Source organism: Balaenoptera acutorostrata, chromosome X (assembly GCF_949987535.1).
Source record: "Balaenoptera acutorostrata chromosome X, mBalAcu1.1, whole genome shotgun sequence".
Taxonomy (NCBI): Eukaryota; Metazoa; Chordata; class Mammalia; order Artiodactyla; family Balaenopteridae; genus Balaenoptera; species Balaenoptera acutorostrata.
Window position 1 is genome coordinate 128,813,319 of NC_080085.1, and position 17,551 is coordinate 128,830,869.

Below are 17,551 nucleotides of genomic sequence, written 5' to 3' on the forward strand. Positions count from 1 at the left end.
TCCCCTGCCCCCGCCTTCCCCTCTGTCCCCTGGGCAGCTCCTGCTGGCCGTGCCCCTCTCCACACGGCCCAGATCGAGGGGTCCAGCCTGAGAACCGCGGGTATTTCTGACTCTGTCTTAGTGACTGGCGCTGCAGGACCTCGGGAGGAAGCTGCACACAGGGGACCCGCAGACGTGAGCAGCCACTTTGCCGCCCCTGCTCGGGGTGGTGCCTGCGCAGGGAGCGTGGCACAGCACAGGGGGACTTCTGTGCGCTTCTGGCGATGCCCCCACTTGCCTTCGCGCTACAGACCGTTATGTCACCTTTGGCTGGGGGCGGGAGATGCTCGGCTCCACGTCTGCGGCACTCCTGAGCCCTCGGGTCTATGTCCTCTTTAGCGTCCTCAGTCTCTGGGCGGATCAGCAACGACCCGGGGCCCAGGCCCCCTCCGCAGCTGGAGGGGGCCTTCCCGACATCAGGCCATGGCCCAGTGAATGGGTCCAGCTTACTTGTTTGAGAGATTCAGGAGTGGGGCCTGGGTGCGGGGGTGGGGGTCTGGAGCGAGTGTTGCCATCCCGTAACCGGGGTTACAGGGCTCGGATGACAGGACTGATGGGCTCTGCGTGTAGGGCCCGTTCAGCCGCCTCTTGACTATCTGTGTGCTCTCTGTGGCGACTTTACAGAGTGCAGAGAGGATGTGAAGAGTCAGGAGCAAGGGACGCCCATAAGGCATCACCTGGAGGCAAGAAGGTTCACGAGTTCACGAGTGGGGCGTGTCTCCCCTGCTCTTTTTCTACACGTTTCTCCCTTACTCGCTGGAGTGCGTGCAGGGTTACCATTGGGCCTTACATCTTCTCACTCACGTTAAGCGTTACCCCAGGTTCTGAAGGATTCCTCGGCAGGCATCTCACTAAGCCCTGCACCTGGTTCTGGAGGATAGTGGATCGCAGCCTCTCCCTGCTCAAGACCAACTGACAGATCCTCGGGAACGGCCCTGCATACCTTGGACCAGTGACAGCCTCTGCTCAGAAACCCCAGCCCAGGGGTCCTCCTGAAGCAGCCGCAGAGACAGAGTTTATTGCGTCTCCCACATCAGGGTCAAGCTGGGCCCGGTGTCCAACAGCCTCCGGCTGTCTGGTTGTCCCGCTTCCCGGTGTTGGGTCTCGCCCAGCGCGGAGCCCGAGGTCCCTTTGGGAGGGGCTGGGGGGGTCATACGAGTGCCTGCTTGCCGTGGTGCTACAGCGTCCTTCCCCCTGGGGACCCGCCACGTCCCTGGTCCGTGGTTCCACGTCTGAGAACTGGCTCAGGGGCAGGACCTGGGCGAGGGATCATGACTTGTTCACTGGGGCGGCTGCCCTCGGCCTCCTGCCGCCCGTCCTTGCTCTTTTGAGTGTCCGTTTTAGACTGTATCTTGGTCGGTTGCCCATCCATCGAGCCCCCGGGAAGCCGTGTTGTACTGACCACCTGCCCCGCTCGGTGGGTCGGGCCTCCTGGTCAGTGGTGGCCATCGTCATAGCCCCTGGTTTCTGGCCGCTCAGTGGCGCCCCACGACCTCTGCTGCAGTCCCTGGGCGGCGGGGGAGGGCAGGGGGTCATCCCTTTCCTCCCTCACCAGGCCTGGCGCGCCCGGCCTGTGTTGTGAGGTGACTTCGCTCTGCTTGGGGGCCTGGCAGTGGGCTGACCACCTCGCCCCATTTTAACTGCATGCTGCTGCTTGTAGCGCTTCACGTCCCACCGCAAATTGGGGCGGCTGGCTACCCTGTCTCCTGGGACGGAGGGCACCTGTGGGGAAGGACTTGGGTCATGTTTGCTCCCTCGGGGGTGAGGCGGGGACACCAGCTCTTTAGGGGGAGGGGTGGGCCACTGCCACAGGCTCAGAAGTTCAGCGACATCTGGGGAGTCCCGGTCTTCTGGGGCTTCCTCCCAGTCTCCCTGGTCCTCGTGTCAAGGGTGCAGGTTTTCCCAAGTGGGCTTCCGATGCTGGCGGGACAGACGTGCCTCGGTTGAACATCCAGCGTCTTTGAGCTTCAGCCACTTCTCTCGAATCCTGGGTTGGACGATTGTCCGCTGCCTGAGATGGGGGCTCCTTTGTAAGGTACTGGGGAGACCCTGGGGCCCCCTTTTTTCTCACTTTGCTCTTCACCCTAAGCTGCTCATCCCCTGTGGTCGGCAAAGCAAAGAAGTCACCTCCCCCTGTGCCCCCCACGTTCCGCACGCCTGGATCTTCTCACCTGCCAGGAAATTCCTCTCCCCCTGCCAGCCCAGCGAAAGTTCTGGCATGAAAGTTCTAGCAGCTGGGCTGTGGCCTTGTGCCCGGGGCTGTCCGCACACCACCCATCCCCGGGATGGGGTCCTCATTGCCAGTGGGGCGGGTGATGACAATCCCGTACCAAGACCCCACGTCATCACCAGCTCCTTGGACCACTCCAGGGCCGGCCGGCTCGGGTTGCGTCCCTCGGGAAGCTGATCCCGGGAGAGAGTTAGTGCCAAAGGCTGGCTGGGGACTCACACCCACTAAGGGGACAGGGAGCAAGCAGGGTTGGGCAGGGTGTCCCTCCAACCTGCGATGTCGACCCGACAGTTTCTGCCAGCCCGTCGGGGAGCTGCAGAGCACGGACGGGCATTAGAGGTCCCCGCAGTGGGCCCCAGTGGTCAGGCCCTCGCAGTGCCTGAGGCCTTGCGATCCACATCGACTGACCGGGAGAACCAGCACCCAGAATTGGTGCCCGAGGGGTGGCTGCGTGCGCACACAGGGCGCCAGCTGCCTTGGCCCGGGCAGCACCTTGCTCTGCCCTGCGGCCGGCCTGGTGGGAGGTGCTTTGGCTTCTTGTGCATCAGACAACCGCTGGGTTGGGCAGGGGACGTGCTTCCAGGGCGTTGGCTAACTGGCCATCTGTTAGCAGCATCGGTGTCAGCGCAGCTTGATGGGAGAGGGCAGATCTGGATGCCAGACATCATAAGGCAAAGCCCACTTAAGTCCGCAGACGTCCGTCCTGTGAGAGGGTCCTCGACTGTGCAGGGACACGGGTGTCCACTCCCCCTTGTGTTACTCAGGGCTGGTGGGGGAGGGGCGTCTTCCAGGCAGACCTGTAAAGCACAGAGTCTGAAACGAGGCAGAAGGAGGGGAACGTGAAGAGCGGGGAACCCCTGACTCAGAGCAAGGGGCTGTGGAGGGCTTCAGAGAGGAGGGCCGTCTGGGCTGGGTCTTGAAGTGAGAAGGGTCTCCTTAGCTGGGAGATGGGGGACGGGACCCCTGGAAGGGCCAGACACATTCAGGGGACTGAGACCAGGTGCTTGTGGAACCAGTTCATGGGAGAGGAGGCTGGGAAACTAGACTGGGTTCGACTCAGAGGCCACCCTAAGGAGTCAGGCCTGTGCCCTGGGTACAGTAGATCGATGCCCTCACTTGCAGTTTTAAAGGCAAACCATTGTTTCTCTCCCTGAGAAGAATTCATCGATTCACTCATTTGGTTCGTCAGTGATCTGACAAACCTTTGTGTGCCTCCCAGGCCAGGCAGCAGTTAGAGAAGAGGGGCACACGGGTGAGTAAGGTGTCGCTCCGTGTGCGGGTGCCTGTCCTTGCCGATCTGTACACGTGCGCCTTTCTCTGCAGGCCGCTTCCTTCTCCCGGCTTGTGATGAGCTTTCCAATTCTTGTTCCTGACTTCAGAAAGAAGATTAGAGAGATGACGGTAGGTCTTTATGTTCTGAGGGTTATTGCTTGGGTGGGGGTGCAGGCATTGGGTCCAGATTCTCCTGGTCTGCACCAGAAGGTTGATTTGTCCCATGTGGCACCCAGAGTTGCCCAGGCTGAGCGGAGTGGCTGCTGCTGATGACCCAGAGAAAGAAGACGTGGTGCGGGTTTGCCCAGAGCAGCTCACCGATGGCCTGAACTGTGGCAGCCTCCAGTGCCAGGAGGAAGTAGCCGTGTGGGCCCCCTGCTTACTGCCTCTGGACCTACTGCACTTGAAGGAGGAGGGCGGGCGGTGAAGACAAGACGATGTGGGAGGGTGACCTTGGTGTGTTGCATCGCCCAACTAGAATGTTCCCAGATGATACTTTGAGGAGGCTTTGGGAAAGGGGCCAGCTTTGTGGCTGAAATGACACTAGGGTTTGACGCTAGCAATGTGCTGCTTGCTCATTGTGCCATCTGCTGGCCAGCTCTTCCAACTTCACCTTTTTTTTTTTAATTTTTTTTTTTAATTTTTTTATTTTATTTTATTTTATTTTTATTTATGGCTGTGTTGGGTCTTCGTTTCTGTGCGAGGGCTTTCTCTAGTTGCGGCAAGTGGGGGCCACTCTTCATCGCGGTGTGTGGGCCTCTCACTATCGCGGCCCCTCCCATTGCAGAGCACAGGCTCCAGACACGCAGGCTCAGCAATTGTGGCTCATGGGCTTAGTCGCTCCGCGGCATGTGGGATCTTCCCAGACCAGGGCTCGAACCCGGGTCCCCTGCATTGGCAGGCAGATTCTCAACCACTGCGCCACCAGGGAAGCCCTCACCTTTTTTTTGAAGTATAGTTGATTTACAATGTGTTAGTTTCTGGTGTACAGCAACTATTCTTTTTCAGAGTCTCTTCTATTGTAGTTTATTACAAGATAATGAATATAGTCCCCTATACTATACAGTAGGGCTTTGCTTATATAGTTTATACATAGTAGTGTGTATCTGTTAATCCCAAGCTCCTAATTTATCCCTCCCCCTGCTTTTCCCTTTTGGTAACTGTAAGTTTGTTCTCTATGTCTGTGAGTCTGTTTCTGTTTTGTAAATAATTTCATTTGTATCATCTTTTAAGTGATATCTTAGAATATTTGTCTTTCTCTGACTTACTTCACTTAGTATGATAATCTCTAGGTCCATCCATGTTGCTGCAAATGGTATTATTTCATTATTTTCTCATGGCTGAGTAGTAGTCCATTGTGTATATATACCACATCTTCTTTATCCATTCATCTGTCGATGGACATTTAGGTTGCTTCCATATCTTGGCTTTTGTGAATAGTGCTGCAATGAACATTGGGGTGCATGTATCTTTTCAAAATAGAGTTTTTGTCTTTTCCAGATGTATACTCAAGAGTGGGATTGCTGGATCATATGGTAGTTCTACTTTTAGTTTTTTAAGAAACCCTCCATACTGTTCCTGTTCTCCATAGTGGCTGCAGCAATTTACATTCCCACTAACAGTGTAGGAGGGTTCCCTTTTCTCCACACCCTCTCCAGTGTTTATTGTTTGCAGATTTTTTCATGATGGCCATTCTGACCTTTGTGAGGTGATACCTCATTGTAGTTTTGATTTGTATTTCTCTAATAATTAGCGACATTGAGCATCTTTTCATGTGCCCATTGGCCATCTGTATTTCTTTGGAGAAATGTCTATTCAGGTCTTCTGGCCATTTTTTGATTGGGTTGTTTGTTTTTTTTGCAACTTCAGTTTTAATTAAAGATGGTCGGTAATAAGAGCTTCCATGGCAGAAAGCTCTATGCAGTGCTTGGGAAGTGTGAATGTAAAAACGAGGTGCTGAAACTAATATGTCAGTACATTGTAAAGTATTTCTTCTCCTTTTCCTCCTCTGACCATTTCTGCCTTCTTGATCTTTCTACCTTTCCCAAGGCATAGAGATGTCAGATACATAACAATGTATATTAAAACAGATTCTTAATGCTTGTTACCATGAAGATATAGCAACTGAGTTTACATTTTCCGTGTGTAGGGTGTATGCCGGGAGCCCAGGCACTGGCAAGGGAGCCCATTGTTTGTATCCCATGGGTCCGTGAGGATGGATTGCCCCGTTTTTTGAGTGGATGTGTGTCCATGTAGCTCATAGGCTGGGCCAGTGCATGGGGCACACAGAGGGGCTGCCAGTGTGTGCTCACGATGTGAATGATGCGATCCAGAGCCTGGGCTTTGGGGCCTGGGGACCTGGGTTTGGATGTCAGCTCTTCTTTTCCTGTGTAGCCTTGGCACTTACTATCTCTGTGTGTCTCTCTCCTCTCCTGAAAACCAGGTGGCACAAAATGCCACTAATGTCACAGGGCTTTTCCAGGGCACAGCCTTGGACGTCATGTCCTCTTCCACTGGGGCTCGGGGTCTGTCTTTGCTTCTACTTTTGCAGGTTAGAGGTTATTCCGGCAACAATGACTATGAAGATTTTTCTTGATTCCCAGGCTTGGTAAATTTCAGAGTTCTCTAACAGTGTTCAAGGGACTATGATGTGTCTTGGTAAAATTCCTTTATGCTCTTTGGAAGATCTCAGCTGTGCCATGTAGAAAATGAGATGATTGGTCTAGAATAGTGATTCTCCAACCTTTGTGCCCATGGGATATCTTAGTCTGGCTGGGGGTTCAACCTCCCAAAGAGATAAGAGGCAGGCTGCTCAGCTGAAGTAAGGCCTGCTCCCCATACCCCTTCTTCTTCCCAATCTCTTCCTGGCCCACTCCTCTTAGAGGCCCATGAAGCATTCCACAGAACCGAGTTTGAAACCCAGTGATCTAGATCTCAAACTTCAGTGTGCTTTCAAATCCCTCGGTGATCTTGCCAAATGTGGCTTCTGATTCAGAAGTTCTGGCGTGGACCTGAGATTCTGCACTTCTCAGCAGATGCCAGTTTATGCCTAAGTGGTTGGTCCATGGATAGCATTTTGTAAAGCAAGGCTCTGATCACAGAATGCCTTTGATCTTTCACATCCTTTGATTCTGAGTTCTTTACTTACTGATACTCTGATTATATTACAAATTGAAAATTTGTGTAGAATGAGTGGTTTCTGTTGAGGGCAGAATTCTCAATTATACAGATGTGGAAACAGACCTAGGATGGAGGAGAAGGATGAAGGAGACAGAATGTATTTGTTTCCCAACTTTGAGTGACGGAAGCATCTGTAAAATATTTTGTAAAGAGCACAATTTGGGTTAAGAAGCTGTTGCACTTTGTTAAGAAGAGTTGCACTTTGGTTTGGTTGCAGTCTGGATCATAAGGAAGTCTCATTTTGACACTTGTCTAAGGGAACTTCTGTCAGAAACAAGTGACCTGCTTTCAGACCCTGGCCGAGGCCTGTCTCCACGCTCTAGGTCTAAGTGAAGGTTTAGAATTGTGGACAGCTGTCGGTGTGTCTGGCATCCATGTGCTTTCTTGATAATCTTAATGATGTGGCACCTAGAAAGAAGCTTTCATGTAAATGGCCTCCATCCTTTCTATCCAGTGCTGAGTTGAGTGCCCCAGGTTCAGTGTTGGTAGACTGCTCTGTCTTCTGCACTCCTTGCTGGGGCTCCTCCTGTGTGTGTCCAGTAGACCAGCTGCTTTACCAGACTATAAAGCTTTGCTTGTCAGTCTTTGTTTCAATTCAGTAAGGTCATGGCTAAGGTGGGGAACCCACTTTAGCAAGGAGACAAAAGCTCAACTGCTAGAGTAGCCAGTGTGTTTAAATGTCACATGTCCTATGTGGAATATGGCAGAAGACCAGAATGTTCTTTGTGGCTTTGCCTGAGCCCTTCGTTAAGAAGGATGAAAGCTTTCCCATGGGGGCAGAGGTGGCATGTGCACCATCTGAGGAAGCGAGGGGAGACTGAATCCCAGGGAGGCTGGATCCGAACACAGAGGTGTTCTTTTTGTGCTCAGTTGGTGAGGCGAACAGTCTAGTAGATGTGTGTTCCAAGGGCTTGTCAATGGGCTTCTTTAGCATCAGGCGGGTGGGAAACAAAGAGGGGGTGTGCCCAACTTCCCCTCCTCCAGAAGCTGACCGTCTGGTGACTGGTCCATCAATAGCTCTGTCAGCGGCCATCGGTCACCCTCATTCCTTCCTTCCTTCCTTCCTTCCTTGATCCCCTCACTCTCTGGTGTGTGAGCACCTCCTTGGCGCCAGGCATTGGGTCTACAAAGATGGAGAAGACAGGGAACTTGCTGACAAGCCACAGACAGGTGGAAAGCACAAGGGGCCTTAAGAAAGGTGTAGCTCATAGGTTCTGGAGTCTCTGAGGAGGGAGGCATAACTTGTGGCCAGGCATGGTGAGGCTGGGGCTGTGGACTCTTCCCCAGAACATTCAGTTCACCACGGTTACCTCTGGAGGGTCTGTGCCTGAGCCTTCCTCAGACACCTTTTACAAAGCACAAGAATCTCTTTTCCCCGTCACCCCTCTCCCACTCGGTTTCCCACCCTTACCCCCGTTACAAAAGTAGCAGTGAGGACTAGAGGAGCCGCAGATAGAATCCTTAAGGAGGAAAAGTTTCTGGAAGAACATCCTGTTCTGGTGTTTCCTGAGCTCTCTTAAAGCTGGGGCCTTTGCTCACATGACAGAAACAGATTTCTAATCCCTCTCCGGCCCCCTGTCACCCCAGCCTCCCCTGTAGCATAACCAGGCTTCCTAAAACACAGCTTTGCCCAGGGCAACCCCTGGCTCCCAAAGCTTGGCTTTCAAGTGCCTGCACCTCTCTGGCCTCAGCTTGCCCGTCTGTCAAATGAGGACAATAAAAATAGTCCTCAACTCGTGGGGTGACGATGAGCCCTCAGTGGGCCCGGGCTCAGCCATCGCTCTGTACACTTCACGAGGCTGTGACCCTAATGTGGCCTTCCTCACAGCGGCCCTCTCCTGCATCCTTGGTAGTGGCCGCGCTGTCCACTCCCGCAGCCTGACTCTCCCGGTCCCCAGCCCTCCACGCTGCTCACTCACGGCAGATGCCCTCCCTCCTCACTTTCTGCCTCCGCCTGAAGCCTCTGAGGCTGGCTTCAGGACCGTTCCTTCTCTACAACCTTCCAGAACCCTGTCTATTGTACTCTTTTTGCGCAAGGTTACCTTGGGCGGTTTCTGTTTTATGTGTGTGTGTGTGCCCTGTTACCCCAGCTAGACTGCAATCCCTCTGAGGATAAGGATCCCACCCAGGTCACCTTGGTGCTGTCCCCAGAGCCTGCCTCTGCCCGAGGAGACACTGACTAGATGCTGACAGATGGTGGCAATGAACCGTTCTGTTTATCGCCACGCGGCGCTCATAGGCTTGCTACCACGACACGCTGTTGTGCTGCTCTGGACTCAGCAGGTGATGAGATCGGCCCTGCCCCAGGGGTCAGCATGTGCGAGGTGGGTCAGCAAGGCGGGTATGTCAGTAATCTCATTGCAGGCAGGACCAGACCCTCTCCACAGAACCATCTGAAGTGCTGTGAGGCCTCAGGAGAGTCCGGGATGAATCTCCCTGGCAGATGAGGAAGGCTCCAGAGGGAGGCGGGCTATGAGCTGTGCACCGAGGAGTGGGCAGGGTTTGGAAGGTAGTGATATAGGAGTCCACTCCCGAGAGGCGAGCTTTCGGTTGGGAGGACAGGAGATCAGAGGCGGTGAGGAAGAAGAGCCCAGGCAGAGGAGTTGGGGCCAAGGTGCCACCCACATCTCATCTCCTTCAGTCCTGGAATCAGCCTGGCAAGACCGGTGCTGTTAGACCCACCGGGCAGATGAGGAAACCGAGAGCGCAGACGCCGAGGGACTCGGCTGAGCTCTCCCAGTTGGCCCGGGGAGAGTTGGGATTCAAACACAGGTGCAGCCAACCCAGGCTCTGTGTGGCCACCAAGCAGGGTGGGGACACAGGATGGACACTCCGAGCCTGGTGCCCAGGCTGTTGGCTGCTGCCCTGAGTTATGCTCCTGGAGTGCAGGGCCGTCCCTGGGCCCTGCGTGTGTTCTTGGCCAAGTCCCTTTGCTACACATCTCCAAGGCAAGGGGCTCAGCCTCACTGCTTTGACCACTTCACCTCCTTCCAGCTCCCATGCAGTGTGGCTTAGGAACTTGGAATCGTGTTGTTCGTGAGCAGGTCCACAGCTTCCTTCAGGTTGTGAGGCGGGCGGGGAGCTGTTGCGCGTGAATCAGGGGTATGCATTTCACAGGGTATACTTCCTGATGGCACCCAAAGAGTCAGCTCCGCTCACTCACCTGTGGCTGGTGCTCTCTTGAATGTAAGGGGAGGCCGAATCAGAGGGGAGGTTAAGGGCCTGCTGTGTGCCACAGCTGTCCAAAAGCACCATCCTTAAATTTTAATCTCTGGTACTGCAGTTGAGTACTGCCAAATCCAGCGGCTATATTTGTCCTCACACTTGAGGGTCCCATTGATGGATTCTCCAGAATGCCCAGGGTACCAGAGTTTTCATCAAGTCTGTCACTTGTTCCTGTGTGACTTCGAAAAAGGTATACTTTACTTTGCTGCCAATCCCTCCCATATACATCTTCCTGCCAGGATAGAGTAGGGCTTGGACCAGGGTCGGTGGGGACATAAGGGAGTGAAAGTGTCATCTGCCATCACAGCAAATCTGCCCTTGCTTTCCTCCCTCTCTTTCAGACATTTCGATGCTTCTCCCTCCTTCCTTCTCCCTTCTTAGCAAAACTACTTCTCAGAATACATCCTATTTGGAAAATGACTGTTATTCATATCAAATTAATCCCAAAGAAGTACTGTCAATTTCCCGCTAAATAGCACCAAGATCGCAGTTTTAAATTGCTTATCCGTTCAGGAGAGGGAAGAGTCAGTGAGAGGCGGCGTGTTCTGAGCCACCCAACTGTCTGCAGAGAGGTGGGCGGGCACAGCTCCTGTGCTGCTGTCTGCACTGGGGTAATGGCGAAGCTAACGGTCCTGCAAAGCTCTGCGCTTCACAGCAGGCTTGCCTGCCAGTCCTTGTGTTCCAGTTCAGGAAAATGCCTCTCCAGATCCTTTTCCTCATCCTAGTATCACGCTGGATTCTCCCTGGGCTCCTGGGAAGGCGTTATCATTCTCTTCGTTTTAGAGATGAGGCAGCTGAAAATCAGAGAGGGAAAGTGATTTACCTCGGCTGGCACAGTAAGCGACCGAGGCAGGACTCAACCAGTCCTTCTGACAACTACACCACTGACCTGCTCCCTGTCCCCGCAGAGGGCGGGGGGTGGAACGTGGGACCTAGAAGGCCCTTTCAAGCTCAGGAAACACTGGATGCTGTGACTGTACCATCTGGGAATTCAGTCTTGACCTATTCACAAGGTTGTCTTTCTCAGCCGTTTTGTTGGTTTCCGCGTTGCTCAATTCGATTGTGTGCTGGTCCAGCACAGTTCTCTGCTGGTGGTTCAAGAAGCCCACCTCCCCTGAACTGCTTCCTCGTCCTGCCCACTCAGTGTCTACCAAACCTCATGCTAGATTTCTTGCCTCAGCCGTGGAGGAAAGACAGCTCTGTAGTTTGGGTCCTTGTGTTGTGTCCCAGTTCAGGCTGTCTTTCCATCCCTTAGGTCACATGCTAATCACTCGTTCCCAGGTGCTTTTGCACGCTGGTTATCTGGAATTCATCCTGATTGCCTTATCTTTGCTTCTGGTTAGGTACCCTCCTCCCTTCTGCCGTGTTATCTGGGTCCCAAGCCTTTTCTCAGTGTTTGGTTCCCCTTCTGTAACTCTCTGGACCAGAGATGCACAGCGAAGCTAATGAAGTTCAAGATCAAGCTTCAGAGTCACTGGCATTGACAGGCCTGGAAGGGGCCCTAGCATTGTGGTATGCGCTAGTCGTATGGTTTGTAAATCTACAAAAGGTATTTCAGCCACAGTTGGTTCAGGGCATCTCTGTTTCCATTCTGCTGTCTCCATCACTCCTGCTCTTATGTTGGGTGACAATACAGTGGCCATGGGCATATTGGGAATCTGGCTAAGGGGACATTAAATTGGGATACACTTAGTTTGGATTTGGAGAGACATATTTAAGGGGCTCCCAACCAATTCTGTACATGTTCCAAGCTATTGCTAGCCGTCTTGTATTGAAATTGCTTCCAGGAATACTCCTGCTTACCGTGCCAATGCGCACGGTACCAGGACAAGAGGTGTGAGGCTGGAGGGAACGCTGTGATGTCACTGTGCTTTACAGCACTAGGTACCAGAAGTATGTTGACAGTGGAGGAGCATCAAGGTTCACAATATATGGAGCTAGAAGCTAGTCTGTGGGAAAGTCTTCCAGTCATGAATCAGATATGTAAAGTCAACGAACACAAGTTCTGTCCTGTCAGGAATATACTCAGTGTGCAGTGTATGCAATTATAAACACAAGATATGTTTATACTCCTGTTTGGATGGGGGTTGTGTGAAATCGCATTCTTCAGAATTCCTGAGATTGTGAGCACAGACGCGAAACAAGACTCCAGACATTGAGTGGTGTGCAGAAGTTAATGTAGCAGGCCTGGGACTGCTGTCCTCAGAAAGACCTGCTTGTAAGGGTGGCCTTCTTCTGGCATCTGGCATCATAGCTCTCAGAGTGTCCCCAGTTAATGGAAAACTGATGAGAATGGCTCACTGTGCTTAGACTGTTTATACATACAGTGTGCTTTAGGCTGGGCCCCTGCTTTCCTTCTGGCAGTCTGGAATTCTCCCAGAAGGTGCACGCCAGGCAGACGCTGCCTATGAGAACAGCCTCGAAGAAAAGCCGTGGGCACTGAATCTGGGCTGCCCTGGGCAGCAACGTCACACACATGTCGCCGCATTTTCTCTGCTGAGGGAAGAGTGTCCTCTGTGTGGCTGCACATGGGAAGGAGAGAGCATAAGGAAGTCCGCACGTGGATTCTTCCAGGCTCTGCCTGTGTCTTTCCCCCTTGTGATCCACCTTTGTGTCCTTGCTACATTGCTGTACTAAATCTTAGCTGTGAGGACAACTATATGCTGAGTCCTGTGAGTCTCCGACTATAACAGAAATGTGGGAATAATATATTACAGAGGTTTATCAGGCAGTTAATTAATAAAAATATGCTTTAGTTTATTGTCATTTTTCCTGAATTTTGAGATATGTCTAGCATTCGTCGACTTTTTCAAATGTGTACTCTATTGTATTTCTTTTCTCATTTTAAATATTTACTTTTGTTCCTGATTTTGTATTGGTAATTTTGTATTCTTATCCTTAACGAGGGCATCAAGTGTTATGAAGCTTCAGGTCCCACAAAACCTGGATCTACCTCTGTCATGGATCCAAGACTTGCTATCTCTTGTTGATTTTGTATTGTCACCTCCTATTTCACGGGTGGGGAAATTAAAACCCAAAGGGGGAAGTCAAACTTACTTGGCAAAACTGGGATAGGATCTAGATCTTTCAACTCCCAATTTAATGCTTTTTTCCCTCCATTCCTTAAAGGGTTTTGATGATTTGTCTGTAAACAATGGCCATGATGCACTGGACATACACTGGATGGCACTTAGGAGACTGAAGCTCTAGTCCCTTCTCTTTCAGTAGATGGATAATCTTGAATGACCCCTTTCTCTTCTGGAGCACATTTTCTCCTTTTGTGAAATAAAGAGGCTGGACTAGGTGCTCTTTAGAGGCCTTTCTCTCTCTGATGTTCCCAAAGATCATCATTCTAGAAATGCTGAATCACAGATCATAGTTGAAACCACTCATCTTCTTGTCCTTGGGTCTTCTCCATCTCTAAAAATGGAAATAAAATTCCCACCTCTACTGGTTGTTGTGAAGCCCCTGGCACCATTCATGATAGAGCAAGTAATCAAAAGTTGCTTCCATCCTTCTATCCAATCAGGAACAAAGGTTTTCTTGTTTGATTCTTGGTCCTTGCCTTTGGAATCAAATAATCTTTGATCAGCAAACCTAAATTTTAAAAAGGAAAGAAAATGAAATATACATACTCTGCTTTTAAAACTTTTTAAATGGAAGTATAGTATACTTTGCAAACAGGGAAAATGCACAAATATTAAGTGAACAGATTAATGAATATTCACAAAGTTAACACACCAATAAGCAGCATTTATATTAAGTAATAGAACATTGCTAGAACTCCCTTGTGATCCCTTCCAAGTCACTACTTCTGCCCAAGGGTAACCACTATTCTGACTTGTAACATCTTTGATTATATAAATGGAATCCTACATTATGTACTCTTATTATTGTCTGGATTCTCATACTTAATATTGTTTGAGATTCATTCAGGTTGTCATGTGAGCAGCATTTCCTTTATCCTCATTGCCATACAGTATTCCATTTTATGACTGTACTATGATTGATTTATCTATTCCACTGTTTGCAGATATTGGCGTAGTGTCCAGGTTTTTGCTAATCCAGATAAAGCTGCTATGAATAGCCTGGTATTTAATTTCTTTGGTAAATATATGCTTCTGTTGCATGTATGTCTAGAGGTGGAATTGATGATTTGTAGGATGTACGTGTGTAATTTTAGCAGATGGTGCCAAGTGGCTTTCCGTAGTGGCTGCAACAGTTTACACCACCACCAGCAGTGTGTGAGCTCCAGTTACTGCCCATCCTTGGTAGCACATGCTCTCACTTAGGTGGGTGTGCAGGGGGATCTTATTTTGGTTTATTTAGTTACATAGAGCAAACTTCTATGGTATACTTTTTCATGACTTCAGACTGAAGCACAAAGCAGTGTATCCATCACCACAGTCAAGGTACAGAAAGTTCCATCACCCCCCCAAATTGCCTGGTGCTGCCTCTTTGTATTCCACCCCTCCCTCATTCCTAAACCCTGGCAGCCACTGGTCTGATATCTATCCCTATGGTTTTACCTTTTCCAGATTGTCAAGTAAATGGAATCATATGGTATGTAGTCCTTTGGGTCTGGCTTCTGTCACTTAGCAAAATGCCTTTGAGATTCATCCATGTGGTTGTGTGTATCAGCAGGTCACTCGTTTTTATTGTTGGATAGTAGTCCACTGTACAGATGTACCACATTTTGTTTATCCATTCACCAGTTGAGGGGCATTTGGTTTGTTTCTGGTTTTTGTCTCTTATGAATTAAGTTGTTATACATATTTGTATACAGGTTTTTTGTTTTCATTTCTCTTGAGTAACTATCCAGGAGCAGGATTGCTGGGTTACATGGTAAGTGAATGTTTACCTTTATAAGAACCTGCCAAACTCTTGCAGAGTGGCTATACCATTTCGCGTTCCCACCAGCAGGGTGTGAGAGTGCCAGTTGTTCCACATCCTGCTGATGCCAGTTGCTCCAGCAGTCGGTATTGCTAATTTTTTTTCTTAGCCATTCTGAGGTATGTAGTGGTATTTCATTGTGGTTTTTAATTTGCATTTCTCTGATGATTACTTATGTTGGGCATCTTTCCATGTGCTTATTTGCCATCCATATAACTTCTTTGGTGAATTTTCTGTTCAGATCTTTTGCCCGTTTACAAAATAGTGGTCCTTTCCTTTCCTTTCCTTTTCTTTTTTTTTCTTTTCAGCAGCCATGAATGGGCATGGCTGTGTTCCAATAATACTTTGCTTACAAAAGCAAGCAGTGGGTCATATTTGGTCTGCAGAAGACCATAGTTTCCTGTTCCCTGTGCTGGACCCAGTACTTCTCAAACTTGAGTCTAAAGGTGCTTATTTTCTTATTGTTAAATTTATAAACTTTATTGTGAAATAATTATAGATTTAGTGGAAGTTGCAAAGAAATCTACAGGGACGTTCCTTCACTCAGCCTCCCCCAGTGTGAACATCTTGCATAACTAGAATATAATGTTAGACCAGGAAATTGACATTGGTGTAGTTCACAGAGCTTATTCAGATTTTATGAGTTACACATGCAAGTGTGTGTTTCTATACAATTGTATCACACATGTGACTTTGTGTAACTTCCACCACAATCAAGGTACAAAACTGAGACATCATTACCATCACTACATGATCATCACACCTCATACGCACCCCTTTATAGCCTCCAGCACTTCCTACCTCACATCCCTTACCTTTGGAATCCACTGTTTTGTTCTCTATCTGTATAATTCTATTTTTCCAAGAATGTTGTATACATGGAATCATACTGTAGTGTGCAACTTTTTGATATTGGATTTTTTTTTTTACTCAGCATAATTCCCTGGAAGTTCATTCAAGTTGCTGCCTGTATCAATAGTTCATTCCTTTTTAGTGCTAGATAGTATTTCATAGTACAGATGTACCATAATTTAACCATTCACACATTTTAATAGTTTACAGTTTTTGGCTATTATGAATAAAGTAGCTATGAACATTCATGTACAGGTTTCTGCACTAACATAAGTTTTGATTTCTCTGTGATAAATGCCCCAAAGTGCAATTGCTGGGACATCTGGTAAGTTCATTTTTAGTTTTTAAAGAAACTGCCAAACTATTTTCCAGAGTGGCCGTACCATTTTGTATTTCAACCATCAGTGTATGTAAGTGATCCATTTTCTCGGCATCCTCACTGGCATTTGGTATTGCCACAATTCTTTATTTTAGCCACTTTGAGACTTGTAGTAATATCTCATTGTGGTTTTCATTTGCATTTCCTGGATGGCTAACAATGTTGAATATCTTTTCATGTGCTTATTTGTCCTTTGTATATCCTCTTTGGTTAAATGTCTCTTCATGTCTTTTGCCTATGTTGTAATGGGATTGTTTTTTCGATGTTGAGTTCTGAGAGTTCTTTATATAATCTGGATACAGATCTTTTGTGGGATATATAATATGCAGAATTTTCTCCCAGTCTATAATTTGTCCTTACATCTCCTCTACAGGGTCTACAGAGCAAAATTTTCTAGATTTGATGAGGTACAGTTTATCAGTTTTTACTTTTTTGGGTAAAAAATCAATTGAGCATCTTCGTGTGGATCTATTTCTATGTCCTCTATTCTGTTCTACTGATCTGTGTGTCTACACCTCCTCTACTGCCACACTGTCTTGATTATTGTATTGTTGATTTTTGAGAGTTCTTTATCTATTTTGGATACAAGTCCTTCTTCAGGTATGTAATTTGCAGAGATTTTTTACCCCCCCCCCCAGTCTGTGATTAGTCTTTTCATTCTCTTAACAGTGACCTTTATTTTGTTTAATATCTTTATTGGAGTATAATTGCTTCACAACGCTGTGTTAATTTCTGCTGTACAACAAAGTGAATCAGCTATATGTATACATATACCTCATATCCCCTCCCTCTTGAGCCTCCCTCCCACCCTCCCTATCCCACCCCTCTAGGTGGTCACAAAGCACCGAGCTGATCTCCCTGTGCTATGCGGCTGCTTCCCACTAGCCATCCATTTTACATTTGGTAGTGTACATATGTCAATGCTACTCTTTCACTTCATCCCAGCTTCCCCTTACCCCGCTGTGTCCTCAAGTCTGTTCTCTACATCTGCGTCTTTATTCCTGCCCTGCCACTAAGTTCATCAGTACCGTTTTTTTTAGATTCCATATATATGCGTTAGCATACGGTATTTGTTTTTCTCTCTCTGACTTACTTCACTCTGTATGACAGACTCTAGGTCCATCCACCTCATTACAAACAACTCAGTTTTGTTCCTTTTTATGGCTGAGTAATGTTCCATTGTATATATGTGCCACATCTTCTTTATCCATTCATCTGTCGATGGACACTTAGGCTGCTTCCGTGTCCTGGCGATTGTAAATAGTGCTGCAATGAACATTGTAGTGCATGTCTCTTTTCTTTTTTTTTGAATTTTTGAATTTTATTTACTTTTTATACAGCAGGTTCTTATTAGTTATCTACTTTATACATATTAGTGTATATATGTCAATCCCAATCTCCCAATTCATCCCACCACCACCACCCACACCCCTGCTTTCCCCCCCTTGTTGTCCATACATTTGTTCTCTACATCTGTGTCT

At 48.8% G+C, this 17,551-nt stretch overlaps 1 long non-coding RNA gene across 7 annotated transcripts in view; it reads left to right on the top strand.

Moving 5' to 3' along the window:
- Positions 1-17,551, top strand: part of LOC102999910 (uncharacterized) — a 187,364-nt gene that overhangs the window by 2,862 nt on the left and 166,951 nt on the right. For 4 of the 7 annotated variants that reach the window (XR_009006617.1, XR_009006611.1, XR_009006613.1 and 1 more), the window contains 2 exons: positions 122-2,074; positions 3,593-3,670. This is a non-coding gene — a long non-coding RNA (uncharacterized LOC102999910). Of the gene's footprint in view, positions 1-37; positions 2,075-3,592; positions 3,671-3,777; positions 13,340-17,551 lie in introns of those variants that run through there. The other 3 variants (XR_009006616.1, XR_009006615.1, XR_009006614.1) reach the window with 3 other exon arrangements.